Below are 23136 nucleotides of genomic sequence, written 5' to 3' on the forward strand. Positions count from 1 at the left end.
AATTAATAATTGAATAGCACACTTAATCTGATATGATAAAGATTAACAACGGAGAATCTGGCACTAGTACACTTCTTTATAATCACTAAGGAGTTGACATGAAATGGATAAGATAGCAACAATACTTTTATGGTTTCAAATGAATGCAATGTGGAATGAAATGCAGTACAGAAAATAACTTGATAGGATTTCAGCAAAAGACAATGTAATCACTTTCTTGGACAATTCACCCCCCCTTTTTATGCAATGCAAGGAAATGGAGGGAAGCACACAGTTCTCAGAAATGCAATCAAATGTGATTCAGTTCACCCCAGCAACTTAGACTACAGAAGTTGAAAACACAGGCCCAAATGCTTTTAAAGGTGCTGGAAATGAAGAAAAAATATGCTAAAATGCTTTTAATTCCCTCTAGAGGTTCAAGGTGAGTGGTATCTAGTTAATATTAGTCCAGGCTCACACTAGCAATGATGCAGGGATATGAAGTCACGGAGATATGAGCGATTAAATAAAGGTCGTTTTTCAGATTTGAAATTTTAAAGTTCAAAAATACAAGTGCAGCTTGCAACTAGAAAATGACAGGTGACAGCTTTGCAAATGACAGGTGACAGTTAGGAGACAGTTCTACTTAGATTAAACTAGATTGAATTATATTATTTTAACTAGGAGATTGGTTCTGCACAGTTTTCTAGGTACTCACACTATATTCTTGAGTGAAATGGGCCACGCCACGGATCTGGTCAGGTTTTAGACGGGACTCTGGTCTCTGCACTTCACAGTGATCTGGGTCTGCTCTCTCTCTGGATTCTGAAGATTGAGGGATTTAAAGTCTGGATCTTTCTGCACAGCTTTCTCTGGAGATTGATGGAGGAAAAGTATGGATTTTCCCGGCAGAGCTTCCAGCTGCACATGGATTTGAAAGTCCTATCTGTCCTGTCTCTCTGCTTTTATGTGTTTTTAAAATGGGTGTGTGTGAGCAGCATCACTAGCCAGCCCCTCTCCACTTGTCATTGGCCACTTCATCCGCTTCCACTTGATTGGGGGAATGAAATGAAGTGTCATCATGATGAGGTCTGTTTATGATACAAAGAACCCACCCCTGTCAACTTTACACACAATCTATATTTGCTCAAAAAACATATTTGCACAGGTACACATTTGTTTAAAATTACATGCACCCTTCACATATCACAGGAGGTATACCCTGTCCAAATCTGCTCTTCCTGGGGGCTTGCATTCAAAAATGGCACATATTTCACTTTTTAACTGGTTTCGCAATTTCGGACATTAACCCAAATTTACACACATGTGCGCAAGGAGTATGGACATTAGTTGATGAAGTGTCAGATTTTTCACATGCACACATTTTGAGTAATATCCTCTTTTCCGCTAAAACTCCCCTGAACATGCCACCGGTTCTAAAAACCTCTTAAAATGTGGGCAGAAAAATCACAAGAATTATGGTGTCATTTATAAAATTTTCACATGTCCGCTCTATGAGTTATTCATCTTTTTAGAGTTATGTTCTGGCCCCAAAGGGGTGTGGTTTTCCTCCAGCACAAGGTTCAATTTCTGGTTTTTCCAGTTCTGCCAAGCCAGCTTGCTCTCACAGGCAGTGCTCCTCCCCTTTGCTTCCAGGAGAAATCTCCATTTACGACTGCCGCCAATAAAACCTTTGCCTGAGTCAGGACAGGGCTTTGTTCAGAGCTCCTGTATTCTGTGGGGCTCCCCTTAATTCAATTATCAGAGAGATGGCATATCCTTAGTGTGGCCAGCAAAAGGCAGATAGGCCTGGGAACACAGCTGTGACTCAAGTTTCACTCCTGATGGGGGTAGTTGTCAGGCAGAATTCAGTTCCTTAAGCCAGGTTTCAGATAAAATGTCACTTTTTGTTCCCCAGTTTTCTGCATTCAAATAAAACTAAACATTTTTACATATGCAGCTAGAAGGCTGATTCTAAGTTTAAAACTATGACATTTAAACAATTGCAACCTATGTGACACTCAAAAGTAGGTCACTCAGTCAATTTGAACATTTAGATTTTTTAGTGTCTTTCAGTCCAAATTTACTTAAATTGCTGAAATCCACAGCTCAGCCAGTCTTGTTATAAACCTTCAAGTCACTTCAGAATATAACTTTACATTGGATCCACCTCTTAAAATGTCTTTCTTTGGCATGTTTTGGGTTCATTTATTCAGTTTTCTACAAAATCTGGTGGTTTTAAAACGCCGGCTTTTGGATAGTGGTGAGTACTGGTACTGCACCCCTTTTTGGGATTTAAGAAAATGAATTCTCCACAGTTATGGGTTTGCTTTTGGCAATCAGCATTGCCACTCCCAATGGTTTCAGACTACTGTGTGGGTAGTCCAATGGTGGTTTTAGGCAGTTTCCTTCTGTGCCCATAACATCGGCAAAAATGAGTGGCAGCCTATTCTTCATGCATTTCCCTGTGCATTTTCTGGGAAGCTCTGGCCATCATGATGTTTTCATGTCAGTACTGCACAGTTTTGAGGTAGGGCTCGGATGCATGGGTAAATACATCCCACAAGCCCCCCTTCTTGCAGTGGCCATCTGATCCTTCACTGGTGGGACCCGCAAGATCTGGGATGTAGTTCTCATCTTCTTCCGGTAAATGGCACAGTTCAGCATCTTTTCCTCCATCCGGTACTGATCGATCGGTTCTCCTCGCCGGTCCTGATGGGAATATTGGACGGTACCCCGGGCCCATTGCGTCTCTGCTCCCGGTCTCCGGATCGTCCTCCTTGGCCCGTTTCCAGGTTTTCTTTCTCCTAGGACGACAAAGGAAGAGCGGCAATACCTATCCATAGACATTTTTCCCCCACCATTGATATAGTGGGGCAGCATATGCATTTCATCATAACGAAACATTACATTCTTATTTTGAAAAAAAAACAGTATAACTAAGAGACAGTTTCATGCAAATCACAATATTTTAGAGACTAGATGTGGTATGTTTTATGTTTGGAACTGAATTAGTCTGAGACAGTACCCGCTAGGATTCCAGAGGATTCCTCCAGTTGTTGCAGAGCGTGCCTGGGATGGCAACATTTCAACTGGTTTATGTGGACCCACTTGTCTTCCCCCGCTGCCAAAGGACCTTTGGGGATGTGGATTTTGTAGGCCACAGGGGAGATCTTGTCGATGATCTCATAGGGTCCCTTCCATGTAGGCAAAAATTTGCGCTGCGTGGCCTGGTTCCTTTGGAAGTTGTATAGATAGACCCGGTCCCCAACCTGATATTCCTTCCTGGAAGTCTTCAGGTCATAGTGGGTCTTCATGCTATCAGCTGATCTTTCTAGATTCCGCTGAGCGTAAGCAAAAGCATGTTGAAGGTGTTTCCTTAAATTCTCCACATACTCATGAGTAGTGGAGGCATTTATCAGTGTCTGCTCTTGGGTCCTGTAGAGCAAATGCTGAGGAAGCACCATTTTGCGCCCAGTCATCAACTCAAATGGTGACATTTTGGTTGCAGATGAAGGGGTAGATCTGATGGCCATTAGGACCAGATGTAATCGGATATCCCAACTTGGCCCAGAATCTGCCACAAACTTCTTTAATATGCTCACAATGGTTCGGTTATATCTCTCTACTGCCCCAGAAGAAGCTGGTCTATAAGCAATATGCAGCTTTCTCTTGACCCCCAGTATCTCCCACATCTTTGTCATTACTTCACTGGTGAAGTGGCTACCTCTGTCTGACTCAATCCTTTGAGGTAGACCAAAACGGGAAAAGATGTGGTTAATCATCAAGGCAGCTGCAGTTTCTGCCTTGCAATTTGGGGCTGGGAGACATTCCACCCACTTGGTAAACAAGCATGTCACAGTCAACATGTACTTATTCCCCCTAGCAGAGCGAATCACGGGGCCTACAAAGTCGATTTGTAAATCTGACCATGGCAGTGTCATCCCCCTCTTTTGGAGAGGCGCACGGTGCGTGAGGGATGATGGCTGAAATTGTGCACACACAAGACACCCCTTCAAGTATTGGTCGAGGTCCTGCCCCATGTGTGGCCAGTATGCAACCTCTCTTAAGATTTCCAATGTTGTGTGAAACCCCCTATGACCGGCGGTGGCCGCATCATGGGCGTGACTTAACATCAGGCTTCGGAATGAGGTAGGAACCACCCACTGATCGTGGCCAGCTTTGGATTTCCTTACCAGCAAACCGTCTTGGATTCGGAACATTTTTGGACATTTCATCAACACTCTTAGGTCCTCTTTCCCAATGTAATCGGTATCCGTCAGGGGAAAGTTCTCAGGGTCCTCAAGGTGCTGCTAAAATTTTCCAATAATGGATCCCCCTTCTGAGCTGTAATCAAATCAGCATCAGGGGTCTCCTTACTCCATTGTGCAATTGAAAGGTCATTGTGAGCATTTGTCTGGGACCTAGTGATAGCAGTGACCTGGATTTCCCCCAACAGGGACTCAATCTCAATTAGATCCCCTTGGATGGCCCCGGTTTTGGCCAGCTGATCAGCTAAGTCATTTCCAGTTTTGTCTGGTCCCTCTACTTTGGAATGACCCTTGATCTTTTTCCAATAGATGGTCATCTCATTCGAGGTGACCAGATCATCAATGTTTTGGATCAACTTCCCATGTTTCACGGGTTTGTTGTTAGCACATAACATGCCTCTGGTTTTCCAATTAACCAGGTGCTCCACGAACCCGTTCCGTACATAATCCGAATCTGTGATTATGACCAGTTCGCGGAGTTGATGCTGGACAGCAGTGAGGATGGCTTGATGCACAGCCATCAATTCTGCCACCTGACTACTTCGGGGACCAATTTTGTATCCAGCAGAGGGTTCTGGGGACTCATTCACCCATGCATTCCCTACGCCGGCCACCAGTTCTTTCTCCCCGTTGTTGTCAACATGGTAAGAGCATCCATCCACATACACAGTGGGCATTCCCTCACACTTGTCCTCTTCAAAGACTTTGTGGGGGGAATTAAGGTATGCCTCCATGTTGTCCTTGATTTTCAGACTTTCGTCCTCGAGACAGTTTTCTCTGGCACAATCATGCAAGTCAGCCAGACCTTGCGCGAGGGGACTCTTCTTGTTTTGGCCATATCTGACCTCCACAGGAAAGCCTTGCATTGACAGAATCCAGGAAGTAATTCGGGAATTACTCACATTTCCGGTCCGGATTCTATCACTTTGGAGATATTGCAGAGGCTGGTGTGGAGTCTCCACTATGATGTGTTCCCCCTGGATAAACGGGCGGTAATTCTTCAATGCCCACACCGTTGCCAGGAGTGCCTTCTCACAATCGTTGAATTTTTTCTCCACAGAGGATAAAGTTTTGCTCGCATAGGAGATTACTTTATTGACCTTGTCATGCTTTTGGTATAATACTGCCGTCAAGCACGTATTAGAGAACCCTGTCTCCAGGAAGAACTCCTTGTTTCTGACAGGGTAAGCTAGGCAAGGCGCTTGTGAGAGGCTTCTTTTGAGTTGTTTTACTGCCTCGGCTTGTTCTGGACCCCATTCCCACTTGACCCCCCCCTTCAGGAGATGAATCAGGGGTCAGGTAATCTCTGCGTAGCCCTCAATGAACTTTCTGCTGTAATTAGTCAGTCCAAGGAGGCTCCTTAGTTCTCGCAGAGTTGTGGGGTCTTTCAGTTTCTGAAGTGCTTCCACTTTCTTTTCCTGGGGACAGAGACCCTGAGGAGTAATCTCATGCCCCAAGAAATTAACACGGGTTCTACACCACTGTGCTTTCTGAAAGGAAAGTTTTGCTCCGGCGGCCCTCAACTGTGTCAGAACATAACGGATCTCTGCTATGTGTTCCTCAACAGTTGAGCTTTTGATGAGGACATCATCTACATAAGCCAGGTTACCCCTCGCACCCAGAACGGGCATGGCCTTATGTAGGAAAATGTTGAATTCATTGCCGGAGTTGAGGTATCCGAAGGGAGTCCGGGTCCATGTGTACTGCTGGCCCCCAAAGGTGAAAGCCAGTTTGTATTGGTCCTCCCTACTGACAGGCACGGTCCAGTACCCATTGGTCAGGTCTATTGCAGTGAATACCTGTGACCCCTGGATCTGGGCCAGCCCTTGGTCAATGTAGGGCAGTGGCCATCGGGAAGTATGGACCCGTTTGTTGAGCTCCCTGAGGTCGGCGCAGAGTCTCCACTGGCCGTTTGGCTTCAATATTCCCAGCACCGGATTATTGAAGGTGCTGTGGACTGGACGGATTATTCCCCGGGACTCAAGGTTCTTAATTATTTCAGTAAGGGACTCTATTGATGTGAGAGGCAAGCGATATTGCTTCACAAACACAGGAGTCATGCCAGGGTCCGTGGGGATTGTTGTTGTGTGGATGTCGGTGCGGCCACAGTCATATGAGTCTACCGCAAAGAGATCTTGGAAATCCAAGAAAACTTGTTTCAACTTTTGCTTTTGTTCCAGAGTCACACAGGCATCAGCTAGGTTGACTCTCTCTTCCACTATCTGCCTGAAGCCTGAAAAGACTTCTGGTTTGGCTATTTCAGCGGCCTCCTCCAGCTGGGTGGAGAGGTCCCTGGTCAGAGTGCTGATTTGGACCGGAGGCTTCAGGTGGGAAAGGCAGCCCTCATGGACCTGAAAAATCACCTCATCCCTCCTGAAGTCACAAGTCACATCTTCCTTACCATAAGGGCAAGAAGTGTACACCAGGAAGTTCCCCCCATGCCGGGTAAAAATCCTGTCTGGTGTTGTATTGTCATCACTGTCACTGTCAAAGCAGTCCTTGGGGATTGGCCCTAACAGTTCATTACCTAAGTCTATGGAAAAATGTCGGTCATCAACCGCCATTCCAATAATGGTGCCTGCGGCTAGAGTAATACTCTTCAAGTCGCTGTTATCCACCTCTATTGGAATGGTGTCATGTTCTATGTTGACTAATGGAGTTGGGTTTACCCCCAACCCTTGCTGTTGGAGAGAAGCGTTTAGATGTATGTAAGCATCAGGGTTTTGCAAATATTGTCCTCTTTTAATTTTCACTTCCAGGGAGAATTGTCGGGTCCTTTCTGGGATGGTGACTTCCTCTTTGATCTGAATTTCAACTGCATAAGGTAGCCATTGAGCTGACCTAAATGCTTTTTCTGGATCATCAAAGCCCATGGGATTATCCGCTAATCGGGACCAAGCTTTGAAGTTTATTAGGTCCAAACTAATGGCAAAGCGATTGAGAATGTCACTGCCTAAGTAAAAGGCGGCAGGGGCGTCTCGCACGACCCAACAATTGTGGACTATGCTCTTGTTGCCAATGGAGATTTTGAGCATACACCTGCTTGGCAGGAGATGTTTGGAATTAGGTGCTTCCAGGTCCATTTCCCATTTGTCTATCAGTTTGAAGGTGGGAATGGCTGGATCTTTTGGGAGTTGGCGGAACATGGCTTCGCTGATGAAGCTCTTACCGTTGTTCACACACACTGGAGCGAGAACAGAGTCCTTCCCATCATTTAACTGGACAGGGATGAACAACTGCTCTCCAATTTGCTGAATATCAGCCAGGCTTTGAGCTGATTTCACATCTTTCTGGACTATAGGAGTGGGAGTTTCTGATTGTGGATTAGTAAAGAATTTCAGGGTGTTTCCTTCCAGTGTGGAATACCACCTTAAACTGGAAGGAAGGTTGATTTTCAGAAATAGAGAGGACCCCCCATCACCAGTCTGTTGTCCTACTGCTATTACTGTCACGTCTGGAATTTGGTTGTTCTGGAAGTGAAATTCTACTTGGTCAGATTTTTGTTCAACCATGTGGCAGGTGCCGTTTAAACTAACATGGTTGACACTCTGTTTTAATTTTATTGGTCGGCTAGTCTGGGTCCAGAGGACCTTGTTTACACAATCTATTAGGGGTGACAACCTTCTCAGGAGGTCATTCCCTAGTAAACAAGGGGTGCCCTCTGGGGTCACAACTATGACCGGGTGTTTCAACTTGTGTCGCCCAATTTTAATGTCCAAGTCTGCCGTCCCCTCAACGGGAATTTCCTTCCCGTCGAAGTTCTGGAGTTGTCCAGGAAGAGAGGTGAGAGGAATACGATAATTCTCTCCCCTTCCTGCATTCAGTTCGTCAAAGGCCCTTCTGGACAGAAGGGTAGCTTGAGATCCAGTGTCCACCAGTGCCAAAATTGTACCCTGCCCCTGTACTTGTACCGGGGCATAGTATCTTCCCTACTTCTCCTCAAGGGGGCACAGATAATGCACATTTTTGGACAACTGGTGGGCTAACTTTCTGGTTTTAGACATTGCAAGAGAAGAAATTTGGGCAGAATTCTGTGGAGAGCCTTGGGAATCTGAAAGAGAAAGTTGGCAACTGGAGATCAGAGCCATTTTGGGTTCCCCTGGCTCCGGTTCTGGGCCGCCCCCCCCTTTTTGGAGGCAGTCACCAGGATGGGTTTGAATCAGGGGATTTTCTTGCTGTTGGTTCTGGGATGAGATGGTGGGCGGCGGTAGCTCAATCTCCACATCTCCCCAGTCTGGATTTGCATCCCTAGGGACTCATTTTTCTTTGGGAGGAGTTCCCCCCTCTCTGAAGGAGAAGATCCTTTTCCCAGGATCCTCTGAGGATCCCTCTCCCTCAAATTGGAATATCTGTACCTCCTCCTCAAACTGAGTCTGTTTGGGTCTTTTGTTTCTCCTACCCCCCCTCTGCTCCTTAGGAGGCAGACTTTCAGGGGCAAGAGATTTTGTTTCCGGTTCCTGGGTTTCCAGGGGCTGTTTACAAGTGAGGAAGGAAGCTTCCTCCAAGGCTTTACACCCCCCTTCCCTTTGTGCCTCCTCCCTGGGAACCGGTGAGTTATCGGGGTGCTGCCCCCGTCATTGTTCTGGGGCACCAGGTCCAGAATTGGGTGCATTCTGCGCCGGCATGCCGATCTGAGGGTTCTGCTGAGCCCTCAGTATGTGACCCAGATCCCGTGCCATGTTTTGAACCTGGCGCTCTAACTGGGAAACCCGCTCAGGCTGATACGGGGCCCTGTTTTCTCCCCTGGGCTGATCCCGGGAAGGGTAGCTGTCCCTCCTCTGGTAATACCCCGGGTTGGGAAGATTTGGGTACGCCTCCACCCTTGGCCTCCCCTCTCCCGGATTAGGTTGTCTGGGCTCAGGGAATTGGGGAAAGAAGGGTGGAGGATTTTGGGGTTGGAAATTGGGTGGATACCTGGGGAAAAAGTTCTGCCCAGGATTTGGAGAATTTCTGCCCTCCGGTGGGAAGTTAGGAGGAAAGTTCCCTGGGTTAGGTTCTTGGCTGGATCTCCCCCCTTGGGCTGGAGGAGTCCACACATAACCCAGGATGGGTCTGTTTCCCTTGTACCGGGGGCTTACATAATCAGGAGAGCGAGGGACCCCATTTGTGGGGCTGCCTCCCTGGCTCCCTGTCTGTGACTGGCCCGAGGACCTTCTGGGCCTAGCATTATTAGGTGCAGGTAGGTTTTTAGGCCCCCCCCATCTCCAAATCCAAAACGGGGGTGACCTTTACCTCTGCCACCTTGGCAGCAGCAGGGGTGCTGTTGGCTTTGGGGTTTTTCTGGGCATTACTTTTGCTATCTACCGGTTTCTGCACCTCATAGATCCGGGTAGCCTGTTCAATGACCCAGTCTAAAGATCTTTTCTCGTGAAAATCCCTCACGAGCTGGGTCATTATGTATTTGGGCAAGGCATGAAAAAATGTATTGATGAATTCTCTACTGTCTGTGCGCACCCTTCTGGTGGTCTGCGCAAAATCACGTTTCAGTTCTTGCACAAATTCTTGTGGGGCCTGATCCTCCCCACATTGCAAATTGTAGGCTGCCTTGCGAGCCTCTTGAGGATTTCTATGAATGGAAAAATGTTTCAAGATGGCCGCCTTATAGGTGGACCATCTTAAATGATTTTGGTCCTCCAGCCCCGCAAAGAAACTGGAGTATTCCGGGGAGAAGGTCCACTTTACATATTGAATACAGCTTTGGCTGTCCTTCAAATGGAAAGTCTCCATCATTTGCTCAAACAACTCTAAGTGCTCCCAAACAGAATACTTAGCGTTCTTATGGTAAGGCGTGATGACGCTCCTGATCGCCTTAATCTGCTTTAAGGGGTCCTTAAGCAAGGCCCTTTTTGCCTTATTGGCCTTTTTGGTTCGGGTAACCCTTGTCCATTCATCCTCTGACTCAGAGGCACTGCTCCCAGAGGTTCCTGTCTGCTCTTCCAGGTTTTCCCGGATTCTGCGAGCCTGGGAATGGCTGGCAGAATGTGGGGACCTGGTCTCCTGTGTCCTGCGCAGTTCAGAGGAGTCTTCAGATTCCACCTTGCTGCCAGGATTTGATGGGTACCCCCTCCACTGACCTAACTGGGCAGAGGTTTTCAGGATGCCCTTAAGGGGCCTACTCTCCTGGGGTTTCCCACTGAATTGTACTGTACTTGGGTGCCCATACCCGGATGCCCACCCCTCCATTCCTGAGTGGTACTGGCCTATGAGCCCCATACTTTTAGCTGGATAGTAATCTGCCATCCCTGTGGCCCTGTGCTCATGTGCGCCAGGGGACATGGGGGTGGCAGAGTCCAGGGACTGAGAGAGATAAAGGCCTCTGGTACTAGGGCTCCTGAGGTTATGCTCAGGAGTTTCCCTTTCCCAGCGAACCTGGTCTCTATCCGCCCCTGCTCCCTGTTGCAATGCAAGAGCCTGCGCCTTCAGTTCCTCAGTTAAGGCCTTACTAGACTCTATCAGTCTCTCCTGCATCGCTGCCTGTTGTTGGAGCCTATCATTGTGCTGGCAGAGAGCCTCATTCTTTCTCTGTGTTTCCTGATTGGTCCTGGAGCACTGGGCCAGTCTTTGCTGCAGGAGGGTTACCTCCTGAGCTGTGTCCCTATTGGCCTGCTCCTTTCTTGCTAGAGCATCCTCCGCCCTCCTGGTGTGCTCTAACAAGTTCTGGTGTTCTTTTTGGAGGTCACCCAGTCCCTGGTGGGCCAGGTGATTTTCTTCCATTTTTCTTTTTAAATGGCAGACTTCCTGGCCTAAGGCGTCTCTTTCCTGACTAAGAGCCTGCATTTGTGCCGCCAGGTCGTCCCTCTGCCTTTGAAAGGCACCAGCTTTCTGGCGTTCTTCATCAAACTCTGCCTGGGTATCCAGGTCTTTCGAAATCAGCTTGTTGCTCTCTGCCTTCACTCTATCTAGATGACTTTGCAGGGTGGCTACCTGCTCCGTGCATGCCCTGTTAAAGTCTAATTGTTGCTCCAGCTTTTTCTGGCTCTGCAGTAAGAAGACCAAACTGTCTTGGTGCTCCTTTTGCAGGGCCAGAAATCTAGTATCCTGGTCAGCCTTTTCCTGTTGCAGGATGCCCATATCCTCTTTTATTGAAATGATATATTGCCTACTATCGTTTTCTGACTCCTGGCTCCTGAGCAGCCTCTGCTCAGAAGAGTCCAGCTCAGATTGGGCCTTCTGTAATGCCAGCAGTTGCCTACTCGCCAGATCTTGGCCTTCAGCACATTTGTCCTGCATGGCTCCCATATGTAAATATAAATATGCCGCTACCCTGGCAATCTTATTGTGTTCATCTTTGGCTTTAGGAGCCATATATAGTTCACTCAGGGCCACATGTAATGGACCCTGATCTCTCCATAGGTCTGACCCTGTTTCAGTGACCTGTCGCGTGATGGCCTGCAACCAGGCATCCTGGCCCTGTTCAGTCCATTCACCTCTCACAAATAGTTTATGTAAGAGGTGCTCTCTGGCTATTTTCATGTCTACTAAGGTCGTCATTCTAGAGATTGGTCTCTGTCCTGACTTACAGAAGTTTGTATTTTATTTTTGCAAAACAGACCTTTTCCTAAGAGCGTTCCTTTGAGGAGTGCTTTACAGCGTAACACAGCGTGGTGATCCAACCGGATATGTGTATCTGGTCAGCTGGCATGCTGTATTAATCTGCACAAATGGTAGATCTAACCCAAACGTCCGGCACGAGCCCCCAATTTGTAAGAGGATTCAATTCAACACTACAGCTAAGTCAATGCCTAGTCTGGGATACTGAATGGAAACCCTTATTAATATATCTTTATGTCCAGTTCATGCGTTCTGGATGACTACCCCTAAATAACACCCCTCTCCTTGAATAACCCTGACCCCACTGAGCCAAGAAGTAGTTCTGTTTTGCAAGTTAAAAGGTTTAATTGATAATTTAAACAATATATATATATCACGCTTTATAATAAATTAATAATTGAATAGCACACTTAATCTGATATGATAAAGATTAACAACGGAGAATCTGGCACTAGCACACTTCTTTATAATCACTAAGGAGTTGACATGAAATGGATAAGATAGCAACAATACTTTTATGGTTTCAAATGAATGCAATGTGGAATGAAATGCAGTACAGAAAATAACTTGATAGGATTTCAGCAAAAGACAATGTAATCACTTTCTTGGACAATTCACCCCCCCTTTTTATGCAATGCAAGGAAATGGAGGGAAGCACACAGTTCTCAGAAATGCAATCAAATGTGATTCAGTTCACCCCAGCAACTTAGACTACAGAAGTTGAAAACACAGGCCCAAATGCTTTTAAAGGTGCTGGAAATGAAGAAAAAATATGCTAAAATGCTTTTAATTCCCTCCAGAGGTTCAAGGTGAGTGGTATCTAGTTAATATTAGTCCAGGCTCACACTAGCAATGATGCAGGGATGGTTTTTATGAGGCAAACGAATTTCTTTCAGAGGAAAGCAAAAGCAGCTATCTTTTTGCAAGTGGAGAAATTTGCAAATCGCGGTAAAATTCGCGAATGCGTCTGGTGCGATTACAGAGGAACTACAAGGGCTAGCAATATCATTTTGGGGTCCTAGGAAAGCCTAGGATCTCAGCTTCCAGATGAAAGTTACTGCAAGTCTCTAGCACAAACCGTCACGGAGATATGAGCGATTAAATAAAGGTCGTTTTTCAGATTTGAAATTTTAAAGTTCAAAAAGACAAGTGCAGCTTGCAACTAGAAAATGACAGGTGACAGCTTTGCAAATGACAGGTGACAGTTAGGAGACAGTTCTACTTAGATTAAACTAGATTGAATTATATTATTTTAACTAGGAGATTGGTTCTGCACAGTTTTCTAGGTACTCACACTATATTCTTGAGTGAAATGGGCCACGCCACGGATCTGGTCAGGTTTTAGACGGGACTCTGGTCTCTGCACTTCACAGTGATCTGGGTCTGCTCTCTCTCTGGATTCTGAAGATTGAGGGATTTAAAGTCTGGATCTTTCTGCACAGCTTTCTCTGGAGATTGATGGAGGTAAAGTATGGATTTTCCCGGCAGAGCTTCCAGCTGCAAATGGATTTGAAAGTCCTATCTGTCCTGTCTCTCTGCTTTTATGTGTTTTTAAAATGGGTGTGTGTGAGCAGCATCACTAGCCAGCCCCTCTCCACTTGTCATTGGCCACTTCATCCGCTTCCACTTGATTGGGGGATTGAAATGAAGTGTCATCATGATGAGGTCTGTTTATGATACAAAGAACCCACCCCTGTCAACTTTACACACAATCTATATTTGCTCAAAAAAACATATTTGCACAGGTACACATTTGTTTAAAATTACATGCACCCTTCACATATCACAGGAGGTATACCCTGTCCAAATCTGCTCTTCCTGGGGGCTTGCATTCAAAAATGGCACATATTTCACTTTTTAACTGGTTTCGCAATTTCGGACATTAACCCAAATTTACACATGTGCGCAAGGAGTATGGACATTAGTTGATGAAGTGTCAGATTTTTCACATGCACACATTTTGAGTAATATCCTCTTTTCCGCTAAAACCCCCCTGAACATGCCACCGGTTCTAAAAACCTCTTAAAATGTGGGCAGAAAAATCACAAGAATTATGGTGTCATTTATAAAATTTTCACATGTCCGCTCTATGAGTTATTCATCTTTTTAGAGTTATGTTCTGGCCCCAAAGGGGTGTGGTTTTCCTCCAGCACAAGGTTGAATTTCTGGTTTTTCCAGTTCTGCCAAGCCAGCTTGCTCTCACAGGCAGTGCTCCTCCCCTTTGCTTCCAGGAGAAATCTCCATTTACGACTGCCGCCAATAAAACCTTTGCCTGAGTCAGGACAGGGCTTTGTTCAGAGCTCCTGTATTCTGTGGGGCTCCCCTTAATTCAATTATCAGAGAGATGGCATATCCTTAGTGTGGCCAGCAAAAGGCAGATAGGCCTGGGAACACAGCTGTGACTCAAGTTTCACTCCTGATGGGGGTAGTTGTCAGGCAGAATTCAGTTCCTTAAGCCAGGTTTCAGATAAAATGTCACTTTTTGTTCCCCAGTTTTCTGCATTCAAATAAAACTAAACATTTTTACATATGCAGCTAGAAGGCTGATTCTAAGTTTAAAACTATGACATTTAAACAATTGCAACCTATGTGACACTCAAAAGTAGGTCACTCAGTCAATTTGAACATTTAGATTTTTTAGTGTCTTTCAGTCCAAATTTACTTAAATTGCTGAAATCCACAGCTCAGCCAGTCTTGTTATAAACCTTCAAGTCACTTCAGAATATAACTTTACATTGGATCCACCTCTTAAAATGTCTTTCTTTGGCATGTTTTGGGTTCATTTATTCAGTTTTCTACAAAATCTGGTGGTTTTAAAACGCCGGCTTTTGGATAGTGGTGAGTACTGGTACTGCACCCCTTTTTGGGATTTAAGAAAATGAATTCTCCACAGTTATGGGTTTGCTTTTGGCAATCAGCATTGCCACTCCCAATGGTTTCAGACTACTGTGTGGGTAGTCCAATGGTGGTTTTAGGCAGTTTCCTTCTGTGCCCATAACATCGGCAAAAATGAGTGGCAGCCTATTCTTCATGCATTTCCCTGTGCATTTTCTGGAAAGCTCTGGCCATCATGATGTTTTCATGTCAGTACTGCACAGTTTTAAGGTAGGGCTCGGATGCATGGGTAAATACATCCCACATACTGTTTGGATTAATCATTTCTAATTCGGTACACCTCTGGGCACTGATCAGTGGATCATGTGCGTCCAATTATAGGTTTGCAACCTTGATCGTTCTGCTACAATAAGACATTTTTCATAACTTTGGTTCCATACATGGTACACGTTTCATCAATGCCTTCAAATCAGAAGGCTGTAATTAGTTTAATGTCTACCAATTTTCAGATTTGTTCCTCTTTAGGTTGCTCAGTTAAAGAATTCTAAACTTTAATCAAACATAAGGATTTAACATCAAAGTTCTCCTTGGTAACCTCCCCTTTTCAGGTAGCAGCTGTCCAGTCTTTTGATCAGGGTGGGTGTGTTCCCTTCCTGAAGGGAAGTTCCCGCCCCTCCCAGCAGAGGTCAATGCTCAGCCTGTCCTTTGTTCTTCGGCTCAGCCCCAGACGAAAGTCTACTGCGGTCCCATTGTACTGCTCGTTGTCATTAGGCAGGAACAATTAGTATCACTTAAGCCTTCCTGTAGCAATGGAGTGTCAAGCTGAGATGTCAACGTTCCCAGGCCAGGCACTGTCAGATGAGAATTAACTAGTTGATTAACTCCAGACTGGGTTCCTGTAAAATTCACTTACAATCTTTTATTTAAAAGATATACAATGAACAGAATTTATAATGGATTTTGACATTTTAACGGAATTAAGCCTGTGATAGGAAAATGCTTTAAACAGGCAAATTTTTCACTTCCTCAGGAAAAAGAAAACACATTTAAACTGGGTTTGACAGCCAATTTCCTTAGGCAGCTGTCAGGCGGTGATGCCTGTATTCCTCTGACTGCCTGGCGAATCCATAATTTTAGCACACTTTCCTTTCCATAATTCTCTGGGAAAATGACTGAATTTTTAAGGGCATTTTCGTATTTTGTCCTTCTGTGGCCTTGTTTCAGTTGACAGGTGACAGGTGACAGCAGTAATTCCTGTTTTTACACCAACTTTGCCTGTGTGTGTGGCAGGGTTTGCAGCTCTTCTGTGGTTTGTGAACCATGCACGATTTTGCAGATTTAGTGTGCACTGGGGTTATCGCCTCCATTTTTTGCAGTTTTTTTTCCCCCTTGGCAAAGGGGTGCAGTGTGTCGCATTGGCGTGGATAAAAATATTCCACATTGTACAGCTTTTGATGTCTGTCCCTCATCAGGCTCAGACCCAATGGTGGCTCCCTCAACATCCAGTGTTTGCATGGTGGCTTGTGGTGAATGAGGCGCTGTCCCCCTGTGGCCTTGTGGGTGCTGCACCCATCTGGTTGGGCTACGGTGTGGTGACGTGGGATGGGTCCAGTGTCATGTTGTTTCCGGGTGGCCCCTTTGCGGGTTGGTGGTGCTGGTAGAAGTGCGCTGCCTCGGGCGCCGTGGTGTTGTAGCCTCCTCACAACCATTGTTGGCCTGTGATGATCGCTGGGTCCCTGTGGGGTACATAGGGTGTGGTATGAGTTCATGGCAGCCTAGATAATTATCATGCATATCATACCTTCAAGTGGGTTTGTACACAGTATCAATCATGCATTGTAATTGCATTTTGTTCACTCCCCATGTTGTGATTGGTGGAACATGTCACTGTGGAGGGACACTGCACGGACATGTTTGTGTGACATCTTCAGAAGCCTGCTGGGGATGCACGGTGCCCATGTTGCTGAGAGTTTATTCATGCACACTCACACATCACGTAGCTGTGCCATGGCCATGGATGTCTGTCCCCTGGCCCTTGTATTGATGCAGTGCACGTACAGGGGAGTCTAGGGGGTGCTATGGTACAAGGAGTCAATTATGGGTGTCTGTGGTGCCTTACGCACATTGCATCCACATTCATTCACTCAGGGTCTGCATGTGTGGCCCTTACAAGTTCATGCATTTTTAGGTGGAGTGTACCTGCAGCCTGCTGGGTACCGGTGCCAGCCTCCGCTCCTCCGACTCCCTCTATGGTGCCCATATCGATGAGTGTAGTCATCCTTTCATCCCAGGGTGTGAGCTCAGGTGGTGGTGGTGGAGGCCCTCCTCCAGTCCCCATGCTTGCACTCCTGTGCTGGGCGAGTAACCCACATATGCGGACCCGCAAGTCATTTAGCCGCATGCGTCAGCCCTCCCCATCCCGGGGCACACACCCCACTGCAGACACCCTCTGGCTGATTTCCCCCCAGATCTGAGTTCAACGCTGCCCACTTGTCTGGCGCTGCAGTGCACCGTATAGCTCTTCCTGGTGGGGTCACTGCCTCCTCTACAACTATGGCCAGCTCCTGGTCATTGAATTTAGGTTTTCTGACCCTGTCCAGGGCTGACTTGCCCCTGGTACGCTCCTCAGACATTTTTCAGTCTTCACAGGGTTGGATGGCTTGCAGGGGCTGTGATATTCGGTGATTGTGATTTCCGAAATGGCCACCGCTTTATTTCCCGTTCCGGCGGTGACGCGTTTCCCGGCTCGGCGGTAGCGCAGAGTGCAATGGATTTACGGGTTTCTGGCCAAATTCTACGCCAGACGCTATTTGCATTAATGCCATGTCCCTGTATGCATGCACACGTACTCGTGATCTGGCGGGCTTTCCGCCAGGGAAGTGGCGATAGTGCAAATATTGCTCAGCAGGAAATCCGCCGGAATACTGCCGTACTGGTGATGAGGCCCTAAATGTATAGTTATAAGCTAACGATGACTGAACTTAGAAATGCATAATTTACTCGAATCTTAATGCACTTTTATTTGAATAGGGCAACATTGCATAAAAATGTATATGTTTCGATAAAACCACACATATCATACCATTTATCTATCTAACTAGATAAAGCAGAAAATCTGTTATTTTGTTCCTTATACAATTCCACACTGTTCCACCAATCTGCACCAAATTTTGCAAAATTACCTTTTAGGACCCTGCAGACATCACTGGCTACATGATATTTGGACACCCTACCTCTTTCCCCCACACATGAGGCGGTTGCCTGAAATCTGCGAAACATCAATGTATTGTATTTTATTGTACTTGTTACTTATATAGCACCCTTTCCCCATTTGTATGACCTCAATGTTCTTTGTGGTGGGAATGCCCTTGGTGGTGACACTTGCCGGGTTAGGACTTAGGAAGGCTTGCTATTTTATTTATTTTTTATTGTATTTTATTTTATTGGGAATTTATAAGGCGCTTATACAACAAGACAGTGTTTCAAAGCGTCAGGCTCCAGTAAGCAGCACAGAGGTCATAGAAGGACCGGCCAAAACTCATTTTAAGCATCTCAATGCGAGGAGCACATCTCAAAGTCCCAAACCACGTTTCAAGGCCATAACACACACAATTTCCAAGATATTTGCACAGCAATGCACTTCACCATGCCAGGGTCAGCCTCCCCTCCATGTGTTAGGGGTATACCAGCCAGCCACACATGCCCATTCTCAGTGCAATTCAATTCAGAGTGCAAAGCACATCAAGCGCTAAGCGACTCGGAACTGCGCCCTGCAGGATCATTAATTTTCACCAATTGATGAGGGTGTTATCTTGTTTGTCTACAGAACCCGTGCAGAGTACGGGTACTTTTTGCTAGTACAATATATAAAAAATAAAAAAGGTACAAAAACTCCCTTTTTAATATCACAATGAATTATTTCCAATACTTAAGCTTGCTTTCCAATATATCATTTCTGAATGCATCTGTTGCATTGAAGAGTCTGGATATCTACCTACTTAGACTGGTTAAAACTCATATGTTGTATCCAAATATGATAAGGTAACATCTTTGCATGTCCCTGTATGTTTCTTCCCTTCTACAGAAGGATTACTGTACATTCTTCAGTGGAAAACTGGAAAATATCTTCTATTTAAACAGCATTTGTTAAGGCAATAGATGGCAAAACAAATTCTAGTTTTCATGATCAATAGATGACTCATGTTATTAATTATTATTCATAAACATCAAATTGATATCAATTGGGATATCTCTCCTTGGGGTGAAATCTTAACCTTATAACTCTATTACATAGTCTCTCACTCAAAAATTTTCAATCGTATCGCTTGAAGTTCTCCTCTGAAAATGTAAAGGAAACGCCACTTAGAAATTGAAGAACTGTATTGTATCAAATGATATAGCTTAAGAATATTGTACCATACTCACGTCTCTTACAAGTGTATTTGTTGCTAGATTTACATCACTGCTTGGGTTCATTGTCAAGTTAAAAGATCCCTTTCTCTTAGGGGCATAGAATATTACTGCAGGGGGTTTACACCCTTCTAGATGTGTGCAGCCTAATAGCACACAAAACATTTTTTGGGGAATCTGTAAGTACTGATTTCTACGTGGTCCATATGTTCATTGAATTTATATATTTGAGTAATATTGCTTATGTCCTCACTATCTCCTTGGTCTTACCGCACTCTACTTCACAGCTTTTCCTTGTGATAGCATTACAATTGGTATGTCAGTCGCCATTAACCATGTTGTTTGCTTCTTTTTATTGTGTGTGGAGACGTTTTCAAAATTCTAAATTGATATATTGTAAACCAAAGCATAGCTTAAGTCTTCAACATAATTAATTGTGATACTGGAATGGGACTTTTGGTACTTTTTGAATTTTATTAATATTTTTTAAATTGTATAATGTGTGTGGTTTTGTAAAAGTTGTATGCATGGTTTTACTTTTGAAATATGTAAACAGAAGTGCATGAGGATAAGAGTACATTGTGTATTCATAATTTCGATACTTTTTAGCAAATAAGTGTATATTTAGTATGCTTTTCATATATTTGTTTCTCCGAAAATAGACTTTTTTAATGTTACACAGTTCCAGAAAGCTGGGAGGAACAGAATCCTGGATTTCCGTAAAATACAAGAAAGATGATTAGTAGGCAAACTGGGTCAGTGGAATTACAATAAATCTGATTGAAAGCTGCAACAGTAGAAGAAGGCATTGTTCAAATATTAACTATAGTCTAATTTAGGTACACAGTAGCCCCATAAGAAAGGTGTTACAATAATGGTGACAGAGAAGAGTTTTGCCTTTACTGATGATTATTCCTCAGAAGTAATGACTAAGGGGAGGAAGCAGGAGATATCATAGGGAGCAATGCAAATGATTGTAATTAGATGAGACAATTGGAAAAATATTAATACAAACAGAGTTTTTTGAAGCTATCATGCTATAATACCTCAAGAGAAAGTTATTACCAGAGGGATTATGAGTCCCATCTGTTTCATGACAATGAACAGTTCAAGGTAAAGTGGAGTTACATTGCTGACAAGTGTGGGGGTGATTGGCTGAAATTGGTTATAGATGCAGACAAAACCGTAGCGTAAACATTACAATAGATGTGAGTAAGTTAAGGAAGATATTAAAAAGTAGTGCCTTAAAGACTTTTATTTGGAGAATGGAAGAGCTAAAACAAGAAATGGCTGAATTTAAATTACATACAGAATAAAAAACTGAGTAAGGATTTAGCAAATTGTACACAAAAAAAGTTCCCTTACACACAAGAAGGTTGCAAAATGAATGACAATAAAGACAAAAAAGTAATGGACAAAGGGAATTGATGAGTATGGTTTATGAACACTTCGTACCGCTTTAGTGGCAACGATAGCCATACCAAATTTGAAGAAGTAGAAGATTTATCTAGAAAAGAAAACAAAGGACAAACCACACCAAGAGAATAAAAACGGAGAGGGCAGAGAGAACAATGACAGTGAAGACATTTTTTAGGAGAGGAACATTGAGAAATGAGTGGGAAGATCAACAACGGTTAGAGCAGACTGTGAAATGCTTGTGAGAATTCCTTCCATATATGTCCTCACAAAAGAAGATGAACATTTCATTAATAAAGGTTTGGGGTTTGTTTTGCCAAAACAAAATGACCCTTTCAATTTTAGAGTTTCAACAATTCTTGAGGAAGATTAGGTCAGGGATTACTCAGTGTAGATTGCCCATGCCCAAAAAAATGAAATACACTGACGTAGAAAGACAAAGGTTTTGATGATATTTTTACTCTATTGCATTCTCTCGACCTGCTGTGGCTGATGCTTCTGCTTCTTCTGTCGGGTCCTGAGCTTCTGAAAGCTCTGGTTGCACTCATGTCTTTCTGTGCCTTTCGGAATGGGAGCCTGTTGTGCTCCTTATACACTCCAGTGCTCGCCAGCCACCGGAGTAGGGCACAGTATAAGGAGAGCTTCTCTCTCCCACGGGACAGTGTGTCAAAACATGGTTCCTTACTGCGTGACCTATGCACTTCGGGTCTCCAACTCCTGTGCCTCTCTCACCACCACAATCCATTACAAATATGGCAGTGGACCCAGCGTCTTAATTTCTCCGCTTCTGCTGCTGCAACTGCCTCTGGCATTTTCTTCTACTGCTTCTGATGGCCTGCACCTGAAGGGGGTTTAAAAGTCCCGCTCAGTTGTGGGCCGTCAGAAACACTAGACTGCATAATGCAGTTCTGTGCCTTTGAGCTCCTCTAACTTTATTTAATTTGCTCTGCTTACAGAACACACCTCTAGCAGAAGGTTTTAGAGGAATTCATGGGTGGTTCTTGATTTTATAGCTCAAACCTAAGGGGGAAATCATGTTAATCAGAAGCAATAATATTGAGGCTCTGATCCTTACATATATCATTCCCATGTTGACTCTAAGGGTTCTCACTACTAACAATTTGGGTAATTCTGGGAAGGGAAATCATCCTCTGACAACAAGCCATCAGGTATCCTGGTATTATAGAAATATCCTCCGAAGAAGATGAATAATGTGTCTCTCCTGACAGAGTCATCCTATTCCCTTGCTGGCCTTTTACTCCCAGGTGATCCGCCGGGCTAATATCACCCCCATGATTAGGATCAGGTAGCGGCTGCCTTCTTCTGGCCACCTGGGAGGAGACTTTAGGCAGAGATTCTGTGAGGACTCATCACATTATATGTGTGTTGTGCTCTAATCATTTTAACATGGTGTTATTTTCCCTAGTTTCAATTACTTGTCTTTTTTCAATTTAACTGTAATAATGCATCCTTGCGCCTACAGGTGTTTCGAGTTGAAACTGTTCACCGGGATCTTTTTCAGTGCTTCTTATAATGTCACTGTTGTTGTCAAATTAATCTGTGCTCGCTGATTCCTCCTCCCCTCTTGTTAACTCCCTTATTATTGTGGAAATCCTTTCCTCTTCTTTTGGTGATCACATCTAAAATAGTACTTGTCTGGTTCTTATGGTTTCTTTTACTCAAAATGGATGAGATACGATTGTTTGAAACGGTCTCCTAACAAAATCTGCTACTCCTGTCCTTTCCTGTTATGCGCTGCATATTTTTCAGTTGTTTTGAGCCTAATCATAAGTTACATACATATTTAAAGTAGTCAATCAATTTAGAAGTAAAGACAAAGTTTTAATCTGGTGAAAATTACAGACCAAAGAATAGGACTGGTGGAGTGTCTGAAATGTTTTTTTTAAAATAGTGGTGAAATTGTTTCCGTTTCGTGGGTCTGCCCCATGTCATTTGCCCTCTTCCAGAGCTAACTTGTGAATCTGAGAAAAAGTTGGAACAAATTTGTGCAGTCAGGAACTTCGCAGAATTCCACCGGCGCATAAACAAAACATTGCCTACTTCTAATATTAATACATTCACTTTGATGTAGAGAAACTGCTGGGACTCATTTCGAATTTGGCAGTAAGTCAGCCATAAATGTGCCCATTTACAGCCAAATTTGTTTTTACGTTACCGTTACCGCCACTCGGTCCCGTGGGTTTACCACGGAATTATGAGTGGAGGCAGAGTGGTGTTATTCCCCATGTCTATAGTCCCTAGGACGTCATGGAGATTTTCAATGGATTTACATTAATATGCAGTCATTTTGCAGGGTAAATTCGACGCTATTTGGAGGTAAAGTAGAAGATTTGCCTCCCGCTTTTTGCGGGAGGTAAATCTTTCACCTTACCGGCAATCATGCAATGCTGCAGTCACAGAATGTAAGAGGAATATTTTTGTCTGGGCCTGAGGTGGTGTCATCTTTGTGTGAGTGCACATGCATGGCGTGTGCTCAACCTCCAAAAAGATCAATGCATGTTGGCACAGATACCTCTTATAATATTGATGTCTCGAAAAAAAAACATTACAAGTAAGGCAGTGCAGTAAAAGGTGGCAGTAAATGCGAGGTAATTCCATTACCACCACTACACCGTCACATTACTGCACCAGTGCACTATGAGTTTTGGCTGTA

The 23136-nt window shown here is 44.5% G+C and overlaps 1 protein-coding gene across 2 annotated transcripts in view; it reads right to left on the minus strand.

Annotated features, from left to right (window-relative positions):
* The window catches only part of BANK1 (B cell scaffold protein with ankyrin repeats 1), a 2974928-nt gene that overhangs the window by 2285817 nt on the left and 665975 nt on the right, over positions 1-23136 (minus strand). The gene's annotated exons all lie outside the window — the stretch shown is intronic.

Source organism: Ambystoma mexicanum, chromosome 6q (assembly GCF_040938575.1).
Source record: "Ambystoma mexicanum isolate Mex_15411 chromosome 6q, UKY_AmexF1_1, whole genome shotgun sequence".
Lineage (NCBI taxonomy): Eukaryota > Metazoa > Chordata > Amphibia > Caudata > Ambystomatidae > Ambystoma > Ambystoma mexicanum.